The sequence below is a fragment of the Parasteatoda tepidariorum genome, chromosome 10 (genome assembly GCF_982258835.1).
Source record: "Parasteatoda tepidariorum strain Cologne lab strain chromosome 10, Ptep-v5.0, whole genome shotgun sequence".
Lineage (NCBI taxonomy): Eukaryota > Metazoa > Arthropoda > Arachnida > Araneae > Theridiidae > Parasteatoda > Parasteatoda tepidariorum.
Genome location: NC_141764.1, coordinates 61,784,210 through 61,811,097, shown reverse-complemented (window position 1 = coordinate 61,811,097; position 26,888 = coordinate 61,784,210). Strand labels below are relative to the sequence as shown.

Here is a 26,888-nt window from a genome sequence, read left to right as displayed (position 1 = left end):
AGTTTCTTTGCGGCCTTCCGCGAAGATTGCATTATGTGTTTCACTGCCTTCATCGTTATCATTTGGACCTCTTCAGTTCCTGCAAACATTTTTTCAATCAACATCACGCCACAAGTTTCACCATTTTCACCAATTATTTTAGAAAAATCAAAAGTGTTTTATTAGGCGTTTTACCCAAAACCCCATACTGTCTTTCTTCTGAAAGCAAAATAACTTTTGTTTTCAAATGTTGGTAAAATTTCTGAATGATGGACGCTGGAATGTTCCAGTTTCAAAAAAGATCTAAACGGGTATTTAACAATAACACCGGTTAAACAAGACGATGCATATTGGAGAAATGATGCGAGAACAATTAATTGAGGTTCGACTGTATTTTGAAATCAAAAATATATATTATGGGCAACCATTGCAGAACATCTCGTAGAAGTAGGAAGTACTCACAAGTTTTTGGAATAAACGAGATCTCAGTGCCCATTAAGTATTTTTCCAGTACTATTTTGGTGAGAAAAATTTTTTTTATTTGTCAGCCATAGACGCTACAGCAACGCATTTTCTAAAGTTTTTCTTGCCCCGAATTCATAACTATTAACATAATATCTCCAAATTAAACAGATTATTTTCAGTATATGGTATATTTTATACTTCCATAAACAGAGGGAGAAGAAAATCAGTATTAATAATATAAATCAGTATTAATAATCAAGTAGCATTTATGCACACTGAGGAAAAAGTATGGTCAAAACTATCAAAATAAGGTAAAAAATACCGAATTTTTGGTTCTATGGGAACACAAAAAATTTCACTAATTTTACCTTTGCTTTGTTAAGGATTTTGGTAAAATTAGCAGTAAATAAAATATGATTTAATATATAATAAAATTATTTAAATATGGTAAAAATTGGTAATTTTACCGTGATATCTTAGATCTTGTCATATAAACCATTTATTTGGTTAAATTTGCTTTTGAGTTCTGTATTTTTTACTAAATGTGGGGTGAAAAGAAGTATAATTTTTGAAAACAGAATTACCTGCGAACCGTTACCATATTAACAGAAAAATAAGTAAATAAATGGTATAAATACCGAATATTTTAGTTTCATTAACCAGAATTTTGTTTTTCTTGCCGGAATTGTCATTACCACACAATACAGTAATATTACCAGAATTTTTTTTTCTTCATGTAGAAACTTTTATAATACAGTAATTATTCCTATTTATTCCTTATTTAGTTTGAAAATTTTAATGATGCATGTCAAGCTCTTAAACTATGCATATATATTCAGTAACGAAATAAATGTTTAGAACAAAAAATTGTAGGAAAGTTGAAATATTTATAAAAAAAACGTAGCTGGATTGTACTATTAAAAAGATGTTTTGTATTTTGCTTATTTTCTTTAAAATTTGACATCCTTAAATAAAACATCCAAGCATTTTACAGAATTAAAATAAAATATGTAATCAAGCGATAAATAACAGTAAATTACTTAATGAAAAGAAAATGATATCGTCCAACAGTTAGCTAAAATTATTACAACAGTGAGGCACTGCTTCATGAGATTAAAAAGCATTGTCATTTTTTTGCGTTTTTAAAAATAAACGCGTATTTTTTTTTTCACAAGCTCTAACATTATACTAACTTGACGTGTAGCAAGTTACGAAAGAACCATTAACCCTATGGAGAGCGCCTGTTTGCATCTAAATGCTGTGAGAATATCACTCAACCCTACTGTAACTTTCAGACACTGAATCTGGCAACGCCGAGACTCATCTGATCAGTCTGTTTACAAACACCGCGTCGTTCAGACGCTCGTCTCATTCATTCGTAATTTCCATATTATTCTTATTTACATCAAATAAATATTTTCAGTTGATATCTGTTTCCTACGTATCATTGCTCAAAATTAAGCTCTCGCTAACAGGTCACGGGCCCAGAAATGGAAATATTAATCAACTAAAATGAACATTTAAGAACGAATTCGGAAATCGAAAGTGTTGGAAATAACAGAACAGGTCAGTTTCTTTTTCATCACTTGTTCGCTGAAATCACTTCTGACATCGAAAAATGGCTGAAGCAGATGCAATTAAAGAATTGCAGCAACAAATTGAAGATTTACAGACTCAATTAAATGTTCGAAGAACACCCGTTTCTACGTCAAGTGGGGGACTTCCAGAATCGAAACATCTTGATGGCTCGAACTATTCCGATAGGAAATTTCTAATGAAAAATTTCTTAGTTGATGCTAGACTCTGGGGATGCATTGAACCGATAAGAAATGAAGAAATTGATCCAGAATCAGATAGAAGAGCACTGGCAAAAATAAATTTATCAATTAAACCGATAGCGTCAGCCGAAACCAAGGAAGCGAAAACAGCTAAGGAAGCCTGGACGTCATTGCAGAATACCTATGAAGATAAAGGGGTAATTAGAAGAATTGGCCTGTATTCATCTCTATTTCGAACAAAATCGATGTCAACGTATATTGACAACATAACGAACATCTTGGAACAACTCGAAAGTATCGGAAAGCCACTAGATAGTGAAACTGTTGGTGGAATAATACTTGGAGGACTACCAGAAAAATTCAGACCACTCATTCTAGGAATCAAGGCTCAAATCAAGCCATTACAGTTGATTTTGTCAAAAATTTGCTATTACAAGAAAATGTGAAAGATTTGTGTTCTACATCGACAAATCATTCTGAAAGTGCATTTTATGGAAAATCCCGGAAATTTGCTCATAAACAGAAGAATAAAGACACTAAAAAACCAAGATGCTACAATTGCAATGAATATGGACATTATAGTCATTCCTGTCCAAAACCAAAGAAACAGAACACACGAAAGAAAGTTGAAAACAGAGAAAATACAGCTGGCTTTTTCACATCAGAAGAATCTAACTCTAAAGATAACCAGCGTACAGACTGGTATCTGGATTCTGGTTGTAATGCTCATATGACACCGAGAGGGGACTGGATACAAAATTTAAAACCTGGTGGAAACAGGAAAATTGATGTAGCCAATGGCAACGTGGTTCCAGTAATAGGTATTGGAACAGTGGATATTGCATTAAAAAACAGTACTATCACAGCTAGTGATGTTATACATGCTCCGGAACTCACCACTAACCTGCTCTCCATTTCTCAAATCGCCAAAAAGGGTAAGTCAATAATTTTTGACTCTGAAGGATGTAAGATATTGGATTCCAAAATTATAATTCCATATAAAAATGTAGTTGCTACTGCATCAGAAAATAATGGACTATATGTGTTAGACACTGCTAATTTTTCTGCATCAACTGCCATACTAAACTCTCAAAACATCTGGCACCGTAGACTTGCTCACTTAAATAGAAGAGATATGAACATTTTAATAAATAAAATGTCCACTGGAATTATCTGCAACACTAATAAATCTGACACCTGTATTACATGCATCGAAGGAAAACTTTCAAGAACACCTTTTCCTAAAGAATCTAAAACCAAAACTAACTGCATTCTAGAACTTGTGCATTCAGATCTGTGTGGCCCAATGCAAACATTGTCTATTGGAGGAGCGCGTTATTTTCTAACATTCACCGATGATTTTTCAAGAAAATCTTTTGTCTATTTCCTCAAAAGTAAAGATCAAGTAAAAGAAACTTTTGTGAACTTTAAAGCTCTTGTTGAGAATCAAACCAACAGGAAAACAAAAACCTTAAGATCTGACAATGGAGGTGAATATGTCAACACTGATCTTAAGAACTGCCTAAAGCTTTGTGGCATTAGACATCAAACAACTGTGATCTCCACAGTCTCCAGAACAAAATGGGACGTCAGAACGCTTGAACAGAACTTTAGTTGAGAAAGCTCGTACTATGCTAATTGATTCAGGACTCTCAACTGAACTATGGGCTGAAGCTCTCTACACAGCCAACTACTTAAAGAATAGATCACCCACTAAAGCATTGAAAAACATGACACCTGAAGAAGCCTGGCCAGGAAAGAAACCAAACCTCTCCCACCTAAAAGTCTTTGGATGCAAAGTCATGGTACATATCCCTAATGTGAACAAAAAAAAGTTTGATCCAAAAGCCAAAGAAGGCATCTTTGTTGGATACAGTGAAGAAACGAAAGGATGCCGTATTTTTAATCCTTCTACAAAGAAAGTTTTCATTAGTCGAGATGTTATATTCCTTGAAAATGACTTTTTAAATAAAGCAGATGACTCAACGTCAACAGAATCCCAAACTGCAGACATGACTGAAATCGAAAACATTTCCACTCCAACCATAACAGAGGAACCAGACACCACAGACAAGTCTTCAGACAATGAAGATGAAGATCCTTATAATCAAGACACAAAAAGATACCCGAAGAGAGCTACGGCACCTAACAGAAAAATCTTTAACGATGACTTCATTGTGTATCAAGCAAATCTCTGTAGAGCTCAGGATCCAGAAACTTACGAAGATGCTATGCAATCTGACGAAGCTCAGAAATGGAGATCTGCCCTGGAAGAAGAGATCGAAGCTCACAAACTAAATGGTACATGGAAACTTTGTGATTTACCACCTGGTAGAAAAGCCATTAAGAGTAGATGAACATTCAAAACAAAATTCAAACCAAATGGCGAAACAGAAAGACATAAGGTACGCCTAGTAGCTAAAGGATGCTCTCAAAAATATGGAATAGACTATGAGGAAACCTTCTCACCTACAGTCAGAAACAGTTCTATCCGTTTTCTCATTGCTCAAGCAGCCAACTTGGATCTGGATTTAGATCAAATGGATGTTGTAGCAGCATTCCTACACCCAAAGCTGGAAGAAGAAATTTACATGGAATTCCCTGACCTCCCTGAATATTTTCCTCACAGATACTGCAAACTGAACAAATCCATATACGGACTAAAACAAGCAAGTAGAACTTGGTACATGGAACTAGCTGAAACCTTCAAAGACATAGGACTTTCCAGATCGGAAACTGATCCTTGCATCTTTGTTTCAAACAAGAAAGGAAAAATTTTAATAGTTGCCGTCTATGTAGACGACTTGCTGATTCTGTCGAATGACCGTAAGCAAAAAGAGAACCTTAAGACGAAGTTAAAACAACATTTTAAAATGAAAGATCTCAGAGAAGTCCACCACATTCTTGGAATGACCATCACAAGAGACCGTACAGAAGGAATAATCAGTTTAGACCAAAGCACCTATATCAGAAACATGCTCAAAAGATTTAACATGCAAGATTGCAAAGAAACAGCAACACCTTTCCCAACTGATCAAGTACTATCCAAAGAAATGTCTCCGAAAGACGAAAAAGAAAGGCAAGAGATAGGACAGATACCATATAGAGAAGCAGTCGGAAGCCTAATATATGCAGCTCAAGGAACACGTTCAGACATTGCATTTGAAGTGGGGGTAGTTAGTAGATATGCCAACAACCCAGGAAAACCTCATTGGATGGCTGTCAAAAGAATTTTTAGACACCTAAAAGGTACATTATCCAAAAGGCTAACTTTCCAGAAAAATGGACAACTACAAGGTTACACTGACTCAGACTGGGCCAACGACAAAGACGACAGAAAGTCAACAACAGGCTTTGTCTTCTGCGAATCAAATTGTGCCATAATTTGGAACTCCAAAAAACAACAAACAGTCGCCTTATCAACAGCAGAGGCTGAATACATGGCCATTTCTGCAGCATCACAAGAATTACTGTGGATTAAACAACTCAAAGAGGAACTGTTCAACCAAAACATGGATGCAATAAAATTACACTGTGACAATCAAAGTGCTATAAAGATCAGTACCAACCCCATGCTATCATCTAGAGTGAAGCACATAGATATTCGTCACCATTTCATAAGAGAAAAAGTCGAACTTGGACTGATCCAGTTGTGTTGCATTGATTCGAAATCAAATGCTGCTGATGTACTCACCAAACCGGTGACTAGCGAACAACTTAAAAAATTCAGTATTGTATTGGGACTTTCGTGAAGTGGGGGTGTGAGAATATCACTCAACCCTACTGTAACTTTCAGACACTGAATCTGGCAACGCCGAGACTCATCTGATCAGTCTGTTTACAAACACTGCGTCGTTCAGACGCTCGTCTCATTCATTCGTAATTTCCATATTATTCTTATTTACATCAAATAAATATTTTCAGTTGATATCTGTTTCCTACGTATCATTGCTCAAATTAAGCTCTCGCTAACAAATGTATGCTAAATGGATGGTAAGCGCCAAGAGTGAGCGAATATGAATATCGCCAGTTCTTGACGTAGCACGGCCTTCATTTTGCTTATAAAAATAGCCCGAAATAAAGTTTTGTTCGACGAGTTTAACTTTCAAAAACTTTTATATTGTTTTGAAAGCATAATTATATAATTTGATAGCTAAATAAAACGGAACTATACGCAGTCTCGAATAACTTAAATTCCATACCACAAATGGTCTTTTCTTAACTTGCAACGTCGTAGAAACATTATAATACTTCTCTGTGTGTTGATGAAATTGAAATTACTTATTTGAAATTAATTTTCATTAAGGAATGACATATTTAATTGCAATCAGAATGGGAGAACAATAACAGTGTGTGAATATGTTAAAGTTCAGTTTTAAACGCAAATGTTGTTGCTTCATACAAGATTAATATTAAAGTTGCTAAATTATAATTTAAGTTCCAGCAAATTATTCAATTTAATTAACGTTTATCGTAAAAAAATGCTTATTAATTAGCTGTAATGTAGTAATATTGTGCGTATTCTAAAATTGTATCGCTATAATATCCATGTTACAAGAATTGAATTCGAAAAGGAAACTGGAAGTCTAATCTTAGTTTGCCCCCGTTTGCATATTTTGTTTATAACATCACTTAAGCGGTCGCTTATGCAATCTATCATCTAGCACGATAATATTTTGAATAGATAACACAAGGTTATAGGAATAATTACTTAAGATTTCTCGTACATTGCAAAGTTTGAGATTTCTATTTTCCTTTATTATATTTATAGTTTAAAGATTGACACGTTTTTGTTGAAGTGTTGATTTTTTTACATGATAGACTTGAGTGTTACAGATTTTTTTAAAATTGTATAAAAATATTTAAGTAAGCAACTGTACTCCGTTGCAAATTAAGAAATTACTATTGTTTTATAGGATTTAAGTAATCATCCGTGATGGCATATAATTCCGTTTTAATTAATAATCGAATTATAAAAATATGCTTTCATAACAATATAAAAGCTTTTAAAAAAAATCATCTGACTGAAATTTACTACTATCTTCTACGATATATGTCATGGAATTATTAAAAAAGGAATATGGTTTCGTAGTCTTACTGGAATCCTAGACTTGTCGATATATTTCGATAAATAAGGAGAATATTCGTTCTTAAAAAATAAACAATTATATGACGATGCAAGAGCTTTGGATTTGATTGGACCACTAAAAATGGCGCTGTTTATGGTGATATACCCTTAACAAATCAAATGCCAGAAGGGAAAAAAATATTTGTTTCACTATAGAAAAAAATCGTCTGTAAGATAAAATATTTATTATTCTTCCATCTGTTCTTTAAATGCGAACAGAAAGACGTAAATTTGTAGATATCATTTTTATTATTTTTTATTAACGCAGCTCGAGTTTTTATTCAATAAGTTTTATTTTCCTCAATTCACACTATTTAAGAAAAGTCAAAAGAAGGCTGTGCAACGTCGTTTCAAGAGTTGGCGATGTTGAGATACGTTTGCGCTGGAAGCTTAGCATCCATTTGGCGAGTAATTAGATGTAAACAGGCTCTCTCATAAGGATAATAGTTTTTTCTTAACTGCAATATAGTATAGTTTTGATGTGATTTTTTACTACCGTTTAACTACATTTTAGTAAAAGCTTCGTTTAAAAAAAATAATAATAAAATAATTTGACAAGCATCGTAGCTTCCCAAGAAACACTTTTACTTTTTGACATTCATTATATCTTTCTGGCAAAATAATCTGCTGCAACAAGTGCTATTAAGAATGCGAGATCTCATTGTATTCATTGATCTAAATTAGCAATACTTATTTCTGCTTTCCTAAATAATGACAAAGGTCTTAGAATTTTACTGGTATTCAAAATTGAGTATAACTAAAAAAAAAATTAAAAATAAATTGAGTATAAAATATCTATACTGGGAGTACAGTGTAATAAAAAATTAAAATTTAGTAATTAGCTCGAAAATTATTAATTGTCAGGAAAAAATACCATGCGGGGCACACTACAAACAGCAAGATCCTACTACAATCTTAAAATTTGACATGCTGAAAGTGTTTTGTTTATAAACTTAACACAAGCCTATTTTATTTACTTATTTAATTAATTAATTTTTTTTTTTTTTTTGATATTTCAATTTATTTGAAAGTTATTACAATTTAAAGTGTTTTTTTTAAACTTTTTTTCTCACTTTTTCTGCTTTAAATAATTGTTCATCCATTATTGTCATAAAATGTATCTCTACTGAGATTTTCATTTTAGCAGCTCGTACTTGATTTGATGTCAGAGGTAACAAAACAAATAGAAATATTAATGATAATAATAAAACAAAACAGATTTGCTGTTGCCAGATAAATATCACAGTTTTTTTAAAAATATAAAACTCTCAGGAGAGGTTAAAATAGTTTTATATAAAGTTATCGTTTAAATTGTTAAGAAGTAAAATGACTTCACATCCATTAACTTTTTTATTAAGTCCAATTCTATGTTCCTGAGTTCAATTGACCTTTCTTCAAATATAGGTATAAGTTCATTTTGTTATGATTAACATATTGACAAAATATTTCTACATACTTTACATAATAACTTCATATTTCAAAAACAAAATAATAATTTTTTTAAAAAATATTAACTTCTGAGAGGAAATTAAAACACAGATGAATAAGAATCCACCACGGGGGTTGTTGCACGCAGCGAACAGAGGAAAGTGCCTCATTGAAATTAAAAAGAATGATTACATATTAATGTGACTAATTTTTACGTTGTCAAAATTTTTAATGCCTAACGATTAATTCTTAATTTTATCATTTTAAAAAAAATTTTGATACATACAAAAAAAATTTAAATTTTAAATGTTTTTGATCATGAAACTGGAGAACAGAAATAAATTGCCATCAAGGAAATTTTTAAACTATACTTTGTTTACAGAAATCAGATATAAATAATATTTAGAGCTAATCTTTTTTTTTACATTTTAATTATGCTTTGTTCTGGTTTACTGAGAAAATGTAAAAATAAAACTACAAATTATTTTTTTCGTTCAATATAAAAAACAAACAAATAAAAACAAAATTGTGAGTTAAGCTGTGACTCACTAGATGGTTAACTACTTGACTATGGTTAAGCGTAATGACTATGGTAGCGATACTAAGAGAAGACGCCAGCATACATTGAAAACTAAAACCTTGAAAATTACCGTACTGTAGAGTAATGGAATTTCTGGGGTTTTTTTTCTTTTAATTAGTCTGGTTAATAAAACTAAAATATACGGTTTATATTGTTATATATGGAAATATATTATATATTGTTTTAGATGGAAAATATTTCCAGTAGTTTTCAAGATTAAAGGTTTAAATCTTTCGCAATCGTATGACGTAATGAACTGAATTAGGCTTCTGTTCTCAATTTAGTTGAAGTATTAATAACATCTTAATAATGACCGATTGAGAAAAAGTATGAGAATTGTCAGGTCATTCAACTGACTATCAATACAATCAAACGCACTTAATCAAGATTCATTCACTAGACTGCCCATCGCAAAAGATGCGATTTTTCAAAATATCAGTAAAATTATGTAAATGATTTGCACAATACCAGGCATTTTGTAGAAGATTGACATAGTATCAGACGATTATTTTCAAAGACATAGTAGCAGACGATTATTTTCAAAGAACATAATTTAAATTGCTGTTGAAATCATATTTAACCAGGTTTGCAAAAGCACGAAATTAAAAAAGGACATTGTGTTGGTGATTAACGTTTTCTCTTTGTTTTTTAAAAGAATCAATAGAACATTCTTTTTCTTCCTTTTAGTTGAACTTTTTTATGTTTTCCTCACAAGGTGAGATTTGTTTTGTCAAATTAAACATTAAATTTTTATTTGTTTGGTTTCGCAATATTTTTCCTTTTTGTTTTGGTAACTACGACACATTTAATAAAAAATACAAAATTGAAAAGTAAATTTAACCACAGAAATGTTTTTTATGCTAAGCTATCTTGATAAAATTACCAAATTTTACACCCTTTACCAAATTTAATTACACATTATAGAACCATATTTTATCGTTAATTTCACCATAATCATGACCAAACCGCTTCTGCTAAAAGAAACAACCTTTTTAAGAATTCGACTTCCGCTACAACCATACATCAGAACCGTTTCTGGGGCGGATCCATTTATATATCCAACCACAGATCGTAATTTTGACCTGAACCAGAGAACGATCAATCTTCAATTCAGTACCCCAGAGGCATAATTTTTTATGCCAACATGGAGCATTTTGTGACCTGACAGATTTAACGTGCACCTGTCACCATTTATTAGCAGATTGGATTCGAGCTCCCGTTCCCACGAACGTGAGTGCAGCGCCCAGGCAACTAGGGAGAGAGAATTTTCTCTCTCTCTCTCTCTCTCTCTCTCTCTCTCTCTCTCTCTCTCTCTCTCTCTCTCTCTATCTATCTATCTATCTATCTATCTATCTATCTATCTATCTATCTATCTATCTATCTATCTATCTATCTATCTATCTATCTATCTATCTATCTATCTATCTATCTATCTATCTATCTATCTATCTATCTATCTATCTATCTATCTATCTATCTATCTATCTATCTATCTATCTATCTATCTATCTATCTATCTATCTATCTATCTATCTATCTATCTATCTATCTATCTATCTATCTATCTATCTATCTATCTATCTATCTATCTATCTATCTATCTATCTATCTATCTATCTATCTATCTATCTATCTATCTATCTATCTATCTATCTATCTATCTATCTATCTATCTATCTATCTATCTATCTATCTATCTATCTATCTATCTATCTATCTATCTATCTATCTATCTATCTATCTATCTATCTATCTATCTATCTATCTATCTATCTATCTATCTATCTATCTATCTATCTATCTATCTATCTATCTATCTATCTATCTATCTATCTATCTATCTATCTATCTATCTATCTATCTATCTATCTATCTATCTATCTATCTATCTATCTATCTATCTATCTATCTATCTATCTATCTATCTATCTATCTATCTATCTATCTATCTATCTATCTATCTATCTATCTATCTATCTATCTATCTATCTATCTATCTATCTATCTATCTATCTATCTATCTATCTATCTATCTATCTATCTATCTATCTATCTATCTATCTATCTATCTATCTATCTATCTATCTATCTATCTATCTATCTATCTATCTATCTATCTATCTATCTATCTATCTATCTATCTATCTATCTATCTATCTATCTATCTATCTATCTATCTATCTATCTATCTATCTATCTATCTATCTATCTATCTATCTATCTATCTATCTATCTATCTATCTATCTATCTATCTATCTATCTATCTATCTATCTATCTATCTATCTATCTATCTATCTATCTATCTATCTATCTATCTATCTATCTATCTATCTATCTATCTATCTATCTATCTATCTATCTATCTATCTATCTATCTATCTATCTATCTATCTATCTATCTATCTATCTATCTATCTATCTATCTATCTATCTATCTATCTATCTATCTATCTATCTATCTATCTATCTATCTATCTATCTATCTATCTATCTATCTATCTATCTATCTATCTATCTATCTATCTATCTATCTATCTATCTATCTATCTATCTATCTATCTATCTATCTATCTATCTATCTATCTATCTATCTATCTATCTATCTATCTATCTATCTATCTATCTATCTATCTATCTATCTATCTATCTATCTATCTATCTATCTATCTATCTATCTATCTATCTATCTATCTATCTATCTATCTATCTATCTATCCGTTATGAGAACATGGAGGACTTTGCGACTCAACAGAATTAACGTGCATCAGTCACCATTTTACTACACGGAGAGTGTTCGGCCGGCGGGGTTTGAACCCACGAATTCTCGTACATGGGCCCAGCGCACTTCCGCCCTGGCTATCCCGGCAAATCGATCAAATCGGTTATAACAAATATTTCGGCATACACCAGAGTGACTATGTGACTGCTGATATTCACCGGTGAAAGTCGACTTTCTCTTTATTTCTGTTATTTACGGCTAATGTCGTGACGGTATTAGAGAATTGAGAATTAATATTCATGTTTGAAGCTTTGTATCTCGGAAACAATCCATTTTTGGACTTTGTGTCAATGAGTACTTTCGATCAGAATGTTTTGAACTACAACATATTTTAAAATAGCAAGAACTGACAAAAAAAGAAGGGAAAAAAAGAGGTCGCTAAGCTAAGCACCATCAAAAGATTTTAAGGTTGAGGTCACTTAGGACGGCAAGCCACCTCAACCTCAATGATTGCAAGTGCGACATTAAGAAAAAAATATTGCTTCGATTTCATTTTCATTCATTTATTTTTTATTAATATGTAACTAAAAATTATGTTTATTAACTAATTCTATGGTTTATGGTTCTTTTGTTTCGTTTGTACTAATGATCAAAGTTTAAAATCGTAATAATTGTTTCGCATATATATATATATATATATATATATATATATATATATATATATATATATATATATATATATATTAAATGCGTGCCTTCCAATCCATTTCATTTAAAAATGTATTATGTTTAAAAAATAAATCATCAACAGAATTTTACTGCATCTTTTGGGAAGGGCAGTGTTTTGAACGGATCTTGAAAAAGTGCGTCTGATTGCACTGATAATCAGGTGAATGACCAGCCGATTCTCATGCTTTCTCTCAATCGGTCATTATTAAAATGTTATTAATCCTTCATCAACTAAATTGAGAACAGAAGCCTAATTCAGTTTATTACGTCATACGGAAGATTGCAAAAGATTTGAACCTTTTATCTTGAAAACTAATGGAAATATTTTCCATTTAAAACAGTATAAGATTTTTTTTAACCCTAGATAGTGATAAATTTAATTTTTTTAAATCGTGTTGTTGCTTCTGACTTTTTTTTAAACTTTACTAGGTATATTCATTCGGAATGCTGATCTTTAAACCTATTTTTTTCCAATGGCAGGCACTGAACTTTCGTTCTTCACTTCGGAAGATGCCGGAAGTGTTTGCTCATTTAGCGTTACCCAGTGAGCACCTGTGAACCTAAGCCACGGAGTCGAGCACCATTACCTACGCAACACTGTCACAGATTCCCGTTTTGCAAGGTGGGCCACATTCACACAACAAAGAACAACACAGAGAGGGGAGCATCCATGCCCTGAGCGGGATTCGAACTCGCAGCCACTGGCTTCACAGTCAGTCACGCTGACCGCTCTGCCACCTGGTCCCCTAAACCCAGATGTAAATATTTATATTTTTCAATATTCATATTTATTCATAAATATTGGGTTTTTTTACCCGTTAAATTTAAAGCAAACGTTCTAACTTCAATTTTAAAATTTTATATATTTCGATTTTGTCATCATATAAATAACTTTTGCATAGAAATCATGTTGTAAGAAATGCCGTAGATCATGTAAATTAAAATGAATAATTACAGAGCTGCTAACTACTACGTTTTTGCGGAAAACAATTAAATAGACAATTAAAATCTAAAGCTTTCAGAAGTTTTGGGAGTTTTGCCAACAATTTAAAAGCCTCAACATGAAAGAACTGGTATAAAGAAGATATTTATATGAACTTTTGAAACATTCACATGCAGTGGTGTGGAAAATAATTTTAAAATGAATTTTCAAAACAGAGAATTACATTAAAACGTAAATTTAGAAGAAAAAGAAATTTTCAAACTTGACTAGAAGAAACTAGAAGGAATTTTCCCAAAAAGCTTAGTAAGCTGGCAGCTCGGTAACTAACATAAATGATCTAAAACGTACTGAAGCTCTTCTTTCGAAGAAAAAAATTTTTGATATGAAATTATTAGTAAAATGCACTGTTTATCGGATATTAAGTTTAGATTAATATCTGTGGAGGATGCTGTCCAGACATTTTGTAAAAGGTCCTGTTTTTGTAAAATTGTGAAAGAACTACTCATAATTTGTGAATATAAAATAAGCGTTAAATCATATTCTTTCAGCAAGCTATTCTGCTTTTGTGAATTTGTGCAAATAGGATCCTGTTATTGCAAAAATTGCTAAAACCCTTTTCAAGAAGTTTTTAAATTGTAAATAGATAAAAGATTCTGCACAACAGTTGCTGCTATTAAATTAGAGATGCAACATACAAATATTTGGTATTTAGCCTATACTGCTCAACACAGAATACTCATTTCGGACGAATAACGGAAACAAAATCACTCACATTTTTACTAATTTCAATTGACGTATTTTAAATATCACAATTTAATTATGTATCACTTTAAATGTGTTACGCATTAAGTAAATTTAAACAACTCTTAAATTTATAATATTTAGTTTAAAAATTTGCCAGAAATTAATTTTTATTTACATAATATTCTAGTAATTAATTTTATGGATAAATATAAATTGATCAATTATTTATTTACAAAAAAAATTATCATTAATATCAATAAGAATGTTCACACGATGTTAGTAAAAGTAGAAATATTTTCTTAGAATACTGCATTTGGAATTTAAACTTAGGGAAGCTTGGAAAACTTAATTCGTTTCGAACCGTCTTTCTTTCCCCTTCCCGGGAAGGGTTTATTCCAGTAACAAAACAATAATGAAGATAAACAAATTTGTGAAGGGTCTGATTAAAAGATAAATTATTTTGTGCCGGGTCTGTTTTTACGAAAAAATATTTTGTGAAGGGTCCCAAATTTCTTCTAAACAAACCCCTGTCTAAACGCAAAAAAAAAAGCGAATCTCTCTTTTAAAGAAAGTATATTTTCTTCATTTAGTTTGTTTTAACGCTATGACTAAAAATTCAATTTTGAAATATTAAATTTTCGGTTAAGTCATACGTATAATTTTCGCATAAATAGTATGCTAATAGAAATGCACCAGAACGCTTAAATTAAGTTGAATAACATTTTGGAAATTTTTTTTCCTGTTGCATAAGACTTTTTTTAACAGATCTTATATACTATGGTATCACTGATTTAAAATCTGTCATCGGCTCCTCTCTTAAAGCTATAGATATTTTTAAATGATATTTTTGGTCTATTTTTTGTCGAGTTCAAAAACGCAAATGAGTTCAAGTTCAAAAACGTTATGTATAACAGGGGGTCGTGCGACGAACATCTGGAGAAGTAAGGACACATGAGCAGGATTTAAATTGCACAGAAACCCATGCCCGGAAATGTCACCATACGTCTCTAGGAGCGCTTCCCTATTATGAACTGTTACTTCAGGTGCGTCTGAACAGGTCAGAATAGGGATGCAAATCCTAGCCGCGTTCCGCACCATTTCTCGCCATGGGTTCCCGTGCAAGTTTTTCCCGTAGTGGACTAATAGTAAAGGAACGGTTCCCAGTATATCACCGAAGTCAAGCATCACTGACTGCGGTCAGTAAGGGGGTGGGTGACCGCTTTGATCAGCCTGTGTAGGAACCGAGGGTGAGTGGTATCAGTCCCGTTAAACTGTTCTATTGTAAAGTGCTCAACTTGGCAAGCAGGTCGTCGGGTGACGAAATCAGGGCATCCACCCCCTCGACAGAGGAAAAATTGCGATGGCATGTCCTCAAGGATGTTTCCCAGACCGTCGCCAATAGCCCATTGTGCATCTCTAGTGCGAAGTAAATAAAGTACCTTCCCACCTACCCATGCAATTTTAATACTGCTGATGTGTCCTAACTCCACTAAAAATTTGTAGCAGCATTCACGCGACCTCCTGTTATACATAACGTTTTTAAACTTGTCCATTTCAATAAAAATGTCATTTAACATTGTAACTTTAGAAGCAAAACTAATTTCAGATTCGAGAATCTCTATACCCGAATTAGACAAATCAAGTATTTCTATAAATGCAACAAAAAATTTGTTCTTCTGCGTAATTAACGTAATTATTTTAGAATATAAGAAGGTATTTCACTTGGTAAAATGCAATATTTAATGGATATTGTGAATACCACTCAAAAAATTACAAAATTAAAAAATTTTCTAAATAGCTAAGCTACACAATTGTAATTAAATTAAATAACGAATTTCTTGATTAAACATCTTAATTTAATTTGTATTTTAACTAAACAAGCTTCCAAAATAAATTTTGGAAGGGAAAAAAATTTTGTTGATATCAATTTTTAAAGGTAATTTTCAAAAAAATTATATTAAAAAAATAACATTATTTCGAATAAGATTTATGTTAGAAGAGCTAAACAATTCTTTTCGAACATTTGATAGTGAGCTACAGAAAAAGCACCGAAATTCAATCATATATTTTGCAACAGAAATTTTATGCAAATTGAAAAATTGGAAAAATTTTTGGAGGATGAAAATATTTTTTAATTAATCGTCGATAAAATATTATTTAAAAATTTTGAAGAATTTAAAAAATTTTTACGAATTGAAAACTTGGAAAAATTTTATACAATTTTTTAAAGAATAAAAACTTTTCAATTAATTTTTAATGAAATATTATTTCGACTCTAATTTAGATTTGAAGAGCTAAACAGTTCTCCTCGGACATATGATAGGGAACTACCAAAAAAGCAAAAGAATTTAATCATATATTTTTTAAATTCCGATCAACTTTATTACAACTAACATATTTCTAATAAAATCTCACTATAATTTACTTGTAATGATGAATTTTGTATAATTTTTCAATGTTTGTTTGCGTAGAAAAGTTTGGCGGAAACTTTTAAACAAACTAAAACCCAAAGTTTTCGCAACTTATTTGTGTGTAATTAATTTTGACTTGCTATTAGACTTTCGAAAACTCAGCAGTCGCATGAAATTATGCTTTTTTTTCAAAATAATATACTATTTTCATAATTGCTGAGACTTCGCAACAGTTACTCATGACTGTTAGGTCAAATTTAGCCTATTTTCAGCCACCACCCTTTATTCTGAAAATGGTGCAAAACCTCAATATGGAGAAAAGCCACAGTTTTGAAAAAAATGAAGAGAATTTCTGGTATAATTTTTTATTATTTAAAAACTTACTCCAATGTTGGATTATCTGGGCTTAAAAAATTTGCAAAAACATGAGAATAAAATATTGATTTTAATAATTTTCATCTAAGTGGAAAAAGGTCCCCAGATTGGTGATTTTTACTGTAATAACTCTTCAAGTATATTATCTAAACTCCAGATAATTCTTTACGGCATGGTGCATATATATTTTATTTCATGATCATCTTTGAACACTTGATCCAATTTTGAGTTTATGACTACCGATGTTCAGCTTCATAGCCTTGTAATTTTGAACCCAATCCGGAAAACAAGGGAACTCCTGGATCAAGTATTGAGAGAAATTTGCCTTAGTGGAGGACTTTTCGATGGAACTAACCCGCATTGGTGCTACATGGAGAGGACCTCCCATGTTTAGCCTTACGGCAAGGGGACTCTAACCCATTATCCGTCTCCCACTGAGGCATTTTAAGTCAGCTCTGTAGTCGGTGCAAGCCGGGTGCGGAATTCGTATCGACCAGCCATCGCTGGGATTCGAGCCCGGTTCACCTAATAGGAAGGTCAAAGTTCTCGTGGTGGCTCTCCCCTGAGCCACCACGGCTCGGGGTGCATATACGAGGGTTGCTATTTATATTTCTGGCCTTGGCAACAGTAAGTGTTGCTAGGCGACCGCAGACGATTTTAATCGAAAGTTTGATATTTTTAAACATAAATTCAGCAGACGATTTACCATTATAGCTTCATTTGTGTTGTTGACAGTAAATTGAAAAGTTCTTCTCTTTCAAAAAATGGAATTGAATCGTGAACATTTTCGTGCCATTATTTTTCGTAACTTTCGACGTGGATTGTCAAGACAAGAGTGCTTCGATGAACTTAATTCTTTATTCAGCGATAAAGCGCCATCCTACAGCATTGTAAAAAATTGGTATAACGAATTTAATCGTGGTCGATGTTCGATCCAGGACGAATCCCGTGCAGGTCGTCCAAAATCCGTTGTTGTGCCAGAAAAGATCGATGCTGTGCGTGAACTGATAAAGCAAGATCGTCATGTGACATACCGTGAGATAGAGGCGTCTTTGGACATTAGTATGACTAGCATCAATAAAATATTGCATGAACATTTGAGCGTAAAAAAATTTGTTCGCGTTGGATCCCGCATAATCTGGCAAACGCTCAAAAAAAAAGGCTCGTGTCGATTGGTGCAAGGAAATAATGGAAAAATACGTTCAAGGTACATCAAAGACTGTGTATAACACCTACACAGGTGACGAATCATGGATCAATGCATATGAGCCGGAAGCAAAACAGCAATCAACTGTATGGGTCTTCCAAGACGAGGCAAAACCAACAAAAGTTGTTCGAGGAAGAAGCACATCGAAACAAATGATTGCCTGTTTCTTCGGCATTAACGGTCATGTGGCAACAGTGGTGTTAGAGCAACGCAGGACAGTCAATTCTGAATGGTACACGACCATTTGTTTGCCAGAAGTCATCGGAGAAATTCGAAAAAAGCAGAAGAACAGGCGAATCATTCTTCATCGTGACAATGCGAGCTCTCACACATCGACTCAAACAAAGGCATTTCTGACGGAGCGAAAGATTGAACTGATGGATCATCCGCCGTACAGCCCTGATTTGGCACCCAATGACTTCTCCTTATTCCCACACATCAAAAATAAATTATGTGGACAACGATTTTCGACCCCCGAAGAAGCGGTTGATGCATTCAAAACGCATGTTTTGGAGTTACCTCAATCGGACTGGAAAAAGTGCTTTGAAAATTGGTTCAAACGCATGCAAAAGTGTATTGATCATCATGGAGAATATTTTGAAAAACAATAAAACCAATTTCGATCCTACATATTTGTTTTTTCATTATTTGACCAGAAATATAAATAGCAACCCTCGTATTATTTGAAATCATAGCTTTGTGTCAAGTTTCAAACTTTGACTTTTTTACTTTCCTTTTTGAAAGAGCTTCGAAAAACCATGTCACGCCTTTTATCTACTAATCTAAAAAATTGAGCTCTTTTTTTAAACAGAAAATTTTAAAAAAACATTTCCTTTTTTAAAAAATAAACTGATCTTTTTTCTGGGCCTTCGGTTTTCTTTTGAGGTAATTTAAAAAAAAGGGTAAAAGATATTTGCCATAAATTTTCTATATACCAAAAATATTGCATATGACATCTAATATCATATGTAATATACATCGAATACTTCCTCTTCAAAGAAAACACTGAGGATATAACCTCCCTTTCGGTGAATATATATACATTCATCAGCCGGTTTTATACCTACATTTACTTTTGTATCGAAATATTTCAGTATTGAAGATGAGGTTAAAGTGGAAACACGGATACCTTAAGAATTTAAGAAGACCAAAGGATCAAATAAATAGAATTGCCTTTAAAAAGATATTTCTGCAAAATTTTTATTTTTCGAATAATCATACGTAAGCTATTTATATTGCAGATTTTGTAACCATGGTGAAAGAACTGAATAGTTAAAGAATGTTTTTCTGTTACAGCTAAAATATCTTCAATATTTAATCTTCAATATTTTTTATCCGATTTGTAAGGAAAATACTTTTCGAAAAATTTCACCTGCTATTTATTACTTTTTTCATATATGAAACTGTGTTTTTTTTTTAAATTGTTGATCTTACCTTCCAATTCTTCCTAAACTCTTTTATCAGAATTTTAATCTAACTTTCGAAGTTAGACAGAAAGATCTGACTTATTTCAACATTTATATTACTTTTCGTTAAAAAAAAAAAAAAAAGTAAGAGAAAATGCATCGCATCATGCAGCAGTTTTGCTAAAAAAAAAAAGTTTTTTTTTATTTATTAGAATTTAACGTGACAAAATTGTATTTTCTCAGAAATAGACAAAGACTGTCTTTAGACCGGCGATTCCCAATTTTTTACGGCTGCGGAACTCTAATCAACCTTCTTTCGGCGGAAACCAGAGTTTATAAATAAAGTTTATTAAGGTAATAGTGAGCGTTATGTCATGTGAAAGACAGTTTAAAAAAATCTGACGAAGTCTTTCTTTCTAAATATGTTCCAAATATGTTCTTTCAAACGCATTTAATATATTTGGTCTATCATGAAGATTTATTTTGAAGTAATTCCTTACAAAATTTTTATTTAACTTCAATACTTTGGAGAGAAAAAAGTGTACCAAAAAACATCAAGAATATATTTTGAGAAAACAGTAAAATGAGAAGAAAAAAAACATCACATCATTTGCATTAAAATTTACATTGTTATAGGAAATCTTTTAAATCAAATAAATCTAAAAACCTAAAAAATTGCTTTTAATGAATACTTTTCTAAAATCAATTCAGATGAAGTTGATTATTTTTAAATATTCAGCATTCGGTATACTTTGTGCTTAGGGCTTATTTCAGAATAATTTAACCGTTTTTCCCGTTTTCGAAAAGAGGTTTAAGATTTTAGGAATCATAGTAGAATTCACTAGAAATTAATGCACACTGGCTTTTATAATATTTATTTGTAAATAAATATTATGATTAAAACAAGCATAACTAAACAAAACATCACCAAGGACAGACTTTCTTCATAGAATTCCATTTTATTGAAGAAAAGCCGAACTCTATCTTGTTTCCACTTTGTCCTTGATGAATCATCGAAGCCTAAGGAACTTTCTCTTGAGCAATTAATGCATATTGGCATTTATAATCATTATCTATCTATACATAATAATAAAAGCGGCTGTGTGTGTGTGTGTGTGTGTGTGTGTGTGTGTGTGTGTGTGTGTGTGTGTGTGTGTGTGTGTGTGTGTGTGTGTGTGTGTGTGTGTGTGTGTCTGTAATCACAATATATCGCCCCAGAAGCCTCGCCCAGGCACGAAACTCGGCACATAATTGTGTTTTGACATAATGAAGAAGTATTTTTTTTCTTTTTTAAAAATTTGGATTAGTTATTTAGTTATCAGTCATTTTGTAAGTCTATGCTTTTCGTCTGCTTTTTCGTCTTCAAAGAGCCATATTCAAAAAACTATTAAAAAATGCATATACTTTTCCCCACTCTTATAAATGTATGCTAATGCGAACCTTACAATTGAAATATTAATTTTCGACAACTTAAACCAATGATATACGAAGGAATTAATAATTTAATTGTAAAGTTCGCATTAGTTTACATTTATTAAAGTGGAGAAAAGTTTAACTTTTGTATTAAAAATGTGGCAACATATTCGATACGTAAATAGAACGCTTCGCTTTGATATATTTGTCGCTGTTCATAATTGTTATAATAAGTTTTTCTTCTTCTTTCCACGCTCTATTTTTTTTTTCTTAAGCGAAGACGATAATTTTTGTAGCGATATTGTAGTACTTTGTACAACTAAAAATTCTTTTCACAACACTTTAAAAATATTTACTTTATTTTCTTTATATATACAGAGAACAGTCGGCAAAGAATTCGATTAGGTTGAAAAACATTTTGCTAAAAAGGAACGAATTCCAAAAGAAAAAATAGGCAACTTAAAGAATAAAAATGCTGATGCCAGCCAATTTTTTGAAAGTTAACTTAGAAATAACAAACCAAACGATGTTAAATAACAAACCAAACGATGTTAACAAAATGACGTAGAAAGCGCAACTAGATCAAAATTATACAAGCACAACTAGATCAAATTATAATACCTGAGTGCTTGACGTAACAGATATAGAAATAGAATTTGATACCATAAAAAATTATATAGAAATAGAAATTGATACCATAAAACATTTATTCGTTTTCGTGTTCTTTTCATGTATTTAGCATTTTAGTTTTTTTTTTCTTAAGCGTTGTAGCTATATAATTTCAAACATCCTCAAGAGCTATAACACATCTGCAGCAGAACTGGATATGAAGACAAAATTGCAGGACAGGAACACTTTAATTGTCCACTAATCTTCAGATTTCCTGCTACGTTTTAAAAAACTTTATTCTTGAAAACCTTCAGCGTGGCGGACAGCTGGCCGCCTTAGGCGGCTAGTTTATAAATAAACATTGGGATGAATAATTCACTCATAACTATACAAACGACACCAAGGACAAACTTTCCGCATAGAATTCCATTTCGTTGAAGAAAAAGAACTATCTTGTTTCCAATCCCGCAATGGACTGATCGTAAAGATACGGTTCCCAGTAGAACACCGAAGTCAAGCATCATTGGCTGAGGTCAGTTAGTGGGTAGGTGACTACTTCGATCAGCCTACTTAGGGACCGAGGGTGCGTGGTATCGGTCCTCGTTAAACTGTTCTACCGTAAAGTGCTCAACTTCGCTCGCAGGTCGTCGGGCAACCAAAGCGGAGGAGCCATCCCCTTTGCAGAGGATCAAAATTGTAATTGCATGTTTTAAGATCATCCTCGGGGATGTTTTCGAGATTGTCGTCCATAGCCCATTGTGCAGCTCAAGGGCGACGCAAATAACATACCTACCTGTCTTGTTTCCACTTTGTCCTTGATGATTCATCAATGTCTAAGGAACTTTCTCACTAGCAATTAATTTTTATAATCATTATTTATGAATAAACATTGCGACGAATTCACTTATAACTAAACTAAACGACACCAAAAGGACAGACTTTCTGTATAAAATTCCATTAAAAGTCGAACCATTCCACTTGTTTTACTATTTATTTCCACTTTGTCCTTGATGATTCATTAATGTCTAAGGAACTTTCTCACTAGCAATTAATTTTTATAATCATTATTTATAAATAAACATTGCGACGAATAATTCACTTGTAACTAAACTAAACGACACCATCTGCATAAAATTCGATTAAAAGCCGAACCATTCCACTTGTTTTACTATTTATTTCCACTTTGTCCCTGATGATTCATCGGTGTCTAATGAAGAATTTCTAAATATCCGACTGTTTTATGTACGTCCCTCTAAAAATAACACTCGCGATAGCGATTGGATAGCGATCAGAATGTTATTTATTATCAGATTCTCCGTCCATATTTTGTTTATATTATGTGTTCAGCACCACTCATTTAACAGACTCCAATCGGGTCCTTATCATCCACAGACCATACTTAAAACTGTTATATCCCGCGAGGTAATCACCGCAAGACAGCCATTCTGATAGTTCAAGATCGCATTTGTTTTTGAAACAAATCGAAGGTTTTGAGATAAAGGAGCTATTGAGTAATTTCAGAGAAAATGAAATTTCTTCAAACTTGTAATTGACCTAAGTACGGAGATCCACGTGCGTCCGTGACTCGCGGCATTTTTAAGTTATATAAGAGTATATATTCCCTCAATTCAAATCAGTAGGCAAATTCAAATGATGATTCGCTAATTATCATTTGAATTATCCTACTGATTTGAGTTACCTTATTGATTTGAATTGTATTGAATCTTCAAATGAAAATTTGCCTCTTCAGATCAGCAGGCAAATTCGGATAAAATATACTAGATTACTGTAATAGCACCATACAGCTGTCTAACTTTATTAATACGAGAAACTTATGCATTAAAAAAAATTTAACACACTATAATTTGCTTAATTAGCAATAATGGTGGAGCAAACGAAACAGAAAGAGGTCTGTCTCTATATTTTAAATATTAGACTTTAACAGCCTTAATTCCTCTAAAAATCTTAATAATTCGAGTTTCTAATAACCTTCTCTTTCGATATAAATATTTTTCCTGCTCTTATTTCGTTTTTTTTTTTTTTTTTTTTTTTTTTTTACCCCCTATCTGACTTAATCTATAGACCCATTTGATCTGGTTACCTAAAAGAAATATGCCGTTTGCGCTTGACGCAGTCTAACCTTTTCTGACTTAGCTGTTATTGAGGGAGTAAATTTGCACAAATAGCATGAAAGTCAGAAAATAAATTTAATTCTGGTTCGTAATACTGGGCTAAGCGCTTTTATAGGGGTAATCCTAGCACTATTATGGATTGTTTCATACAAAGCGTGAAATATTAAACGTTCTGTATTTTAACAATAATGACAGATATGGATTCAGATATATCTTGAACTGAGATTCTAAACATAAGCAATTAACCAAATAAAATATGAGTAAAATTGATTTTTCGGTAACATTTTACCACAGCTTCAGCCCTGTATGGGAAAAGTATTAAAAATTGCAAAATCTCTTAATGTTTATATCAATTCTTATTTTGCATTGACTTTATTCACTTTTAATATTATACATTTCTATAATTAAAAATAAACAAGTCAGTTTTATTAAAATGTACAAGATTGTATTTTGAAACATTGGTTATAATTTATGGCCTTGCAAACGTGTGAAGATGTCCGGGGCAAACTAAATGTTTTAGAAAAAAGTAATGTAAACTCTAAACGGAAAAAAGCAAATTCAATTTTTAAAAAAAATTCTATTTCACATTTTTTTTTATGTCATGCACTAGGAAATTGTTCTTTGGTGAAACTTTTATTATTTGCCACAAAATATTCATAGCATTGTTTTTTTAATGCGAAGTATGTTTAAAATTGAATAATCTGAAACTTTATTATTAAGTTTCGCACGCCTCTGCTATATATATATATATATATATATATATATATATATATATATATATATATATATATATATATATATATATATATATATATATATATATATATATATATATATATATATATATATATATATATATATATATATATATATATATATATATATATATATGGGTCATTCTCACAAAAACAGTCATTTTCATGTCCCCAGTATATTTTATGTTTGTTTTACAGCTTACGAAAAAAAAAATTCAGGGAAAGTGTCCTTCGGAATGCAAGCTAACAAAAGAATAAAAATAAAATTATCAATTTTTATTTTTTATTTATTTTAGGTAATTAAAATATACCAATATGTCATTCCCTCACTTGTCCCCACTGCTGATTTAAAAAAAGAAAAAAATTGTTTCTGAAATAAAAATTTTTTTTTTACAAATTCGTGTTTTTTATTTCAGAATACTGAAATATAGAATTCAGAAAATCAATTTTATATTCAATTTCTGATAAAAATATTAACACAGCACTATTTTAAACTTTGTCCCCAGTGTTTCGCGTCATTCCTTCACAACAATGTTCTTATCACCTGCAATCTTCTTAGAATAAAAATATTTTAATAAAAACTTCAGAAGTTAACAACTGGCATCATAGAACAAAATTGCAGTATGTTTCCATCTTCAACTTAAAGAAGCTTTGCTGTGGAATAAATTTGAATGAATCAAACCAGGTAAAATTTTTTACATTTGTCATTCCCTCATGTAATTTTTTAGAGTAAAATAAAATACAACTTCATCGAGAAAGTGGATAATTATATGTTGCTTTCTTGTATGAATATAATTGTATGTGATTGGCTTCAGAAATTAATTAGGCCTAACTGTTATTTTTAAATTTCATTGAATTCGTCATTCCCTCACTAGTGTATAAAGTGAGGGAATGACGCTGAAGTGAGGGAATGATTCAAGATGAGTATATTATCAAATTTTTTTTTGTTCAATCGTGCCAGCCAATTTTATTTCCCAAACCTGTAAAAACTATTAAATATATAAGACTAAATTATAATAAATATTAGATATACTTAGTATGTAATCATTTTCAAACTTTAGGTAGATGTAACTTAGATAAAAACATGTATTAAAATAAAATATTCACTCACTATTAGTGTCATTCCCTCACTTTTTAAATAGTGAAAATAATTAATTTACTTTTTAATTAATTTGAAAAATAAATTAAAAAATTAATAAATTAATTTATTAAATTAATTAATTTATTTATTAAATTAATTAATTAATTATTATAAATTAATTAATTATAAATTAATTAATTATAAATTAATTATTTAAAAAATTAATTAATTTAAATATTAAGTATAATTTATAGGATATATACTTTCTTTATAATGCCATTACATATTTCTATTAATATAAAAAGTTTCAGAGCTTTTTATTCCCTTTACTTTTTTGGGATTTTATGAACTGAAAAATGACAGTTTTCGTGAGAAAGACCCATATATATTATTTAATTACCTGTGTTGAGCATCTGACCCAATTCTGAGTTTACGACTATCAATATTCACTCCGTAGCCTTGCAATATTGAATTCATCCCAGAACACAAGCATTGCCTTCGGGACAAATTAGCCTTCGTGGCGAAATTTCTGATGGAACTAATCCTCATTTGCTTTACAAAGAGAAGAAAACCATGAATATCTCTTACAGTTAACCGAACGACAAGGAATTTCTAAGCCATGGTTGTGTCTACTACTGAGGATATTTTATGTCAGCATTGTGGTCGGTGCGAGCCGAGAGCAGAATTCGTATCTTCCAGCCACCACTGAGATTTGAACCTGAAGCACCCTTTTGAAAGGCGAACGCTCTATCCACTGAGGTAGCGCGACTAGAGAAATAATGACATTGCTTTAAAACATGTCATATTTAGTAATTGTCCTTTTACATTAAAAAATATGTCACGTATTATATTCGCCATTATTTGACTAACTTATAAAGACAAGAGTACAGAAAGTTTTAATGGTAAGAAAAAAACATAAAAATCAGAGGCTTGAAGTCAAATTCGTTGCAACAGTTTTGGAGCTGTAAATGAATACTTAAAACTGTTTTTTCAGTTTAAGCATT

The 26,888-nt window shown here is 31.5% G+C and overlaps 1 protein-coding gene across 1 annotated transcript in view; it reads right to left on the bottom strand.

Moving 5' to 3' along the window:
* LOC107456991 (uncharacterized) overlaps positions 1-26,888 on the bottom strand; it is a 69,362-nt gene that overhangs the window by 41,834 nt on the left and 640 nt on the right. The window lies entirely within an intron of this gene.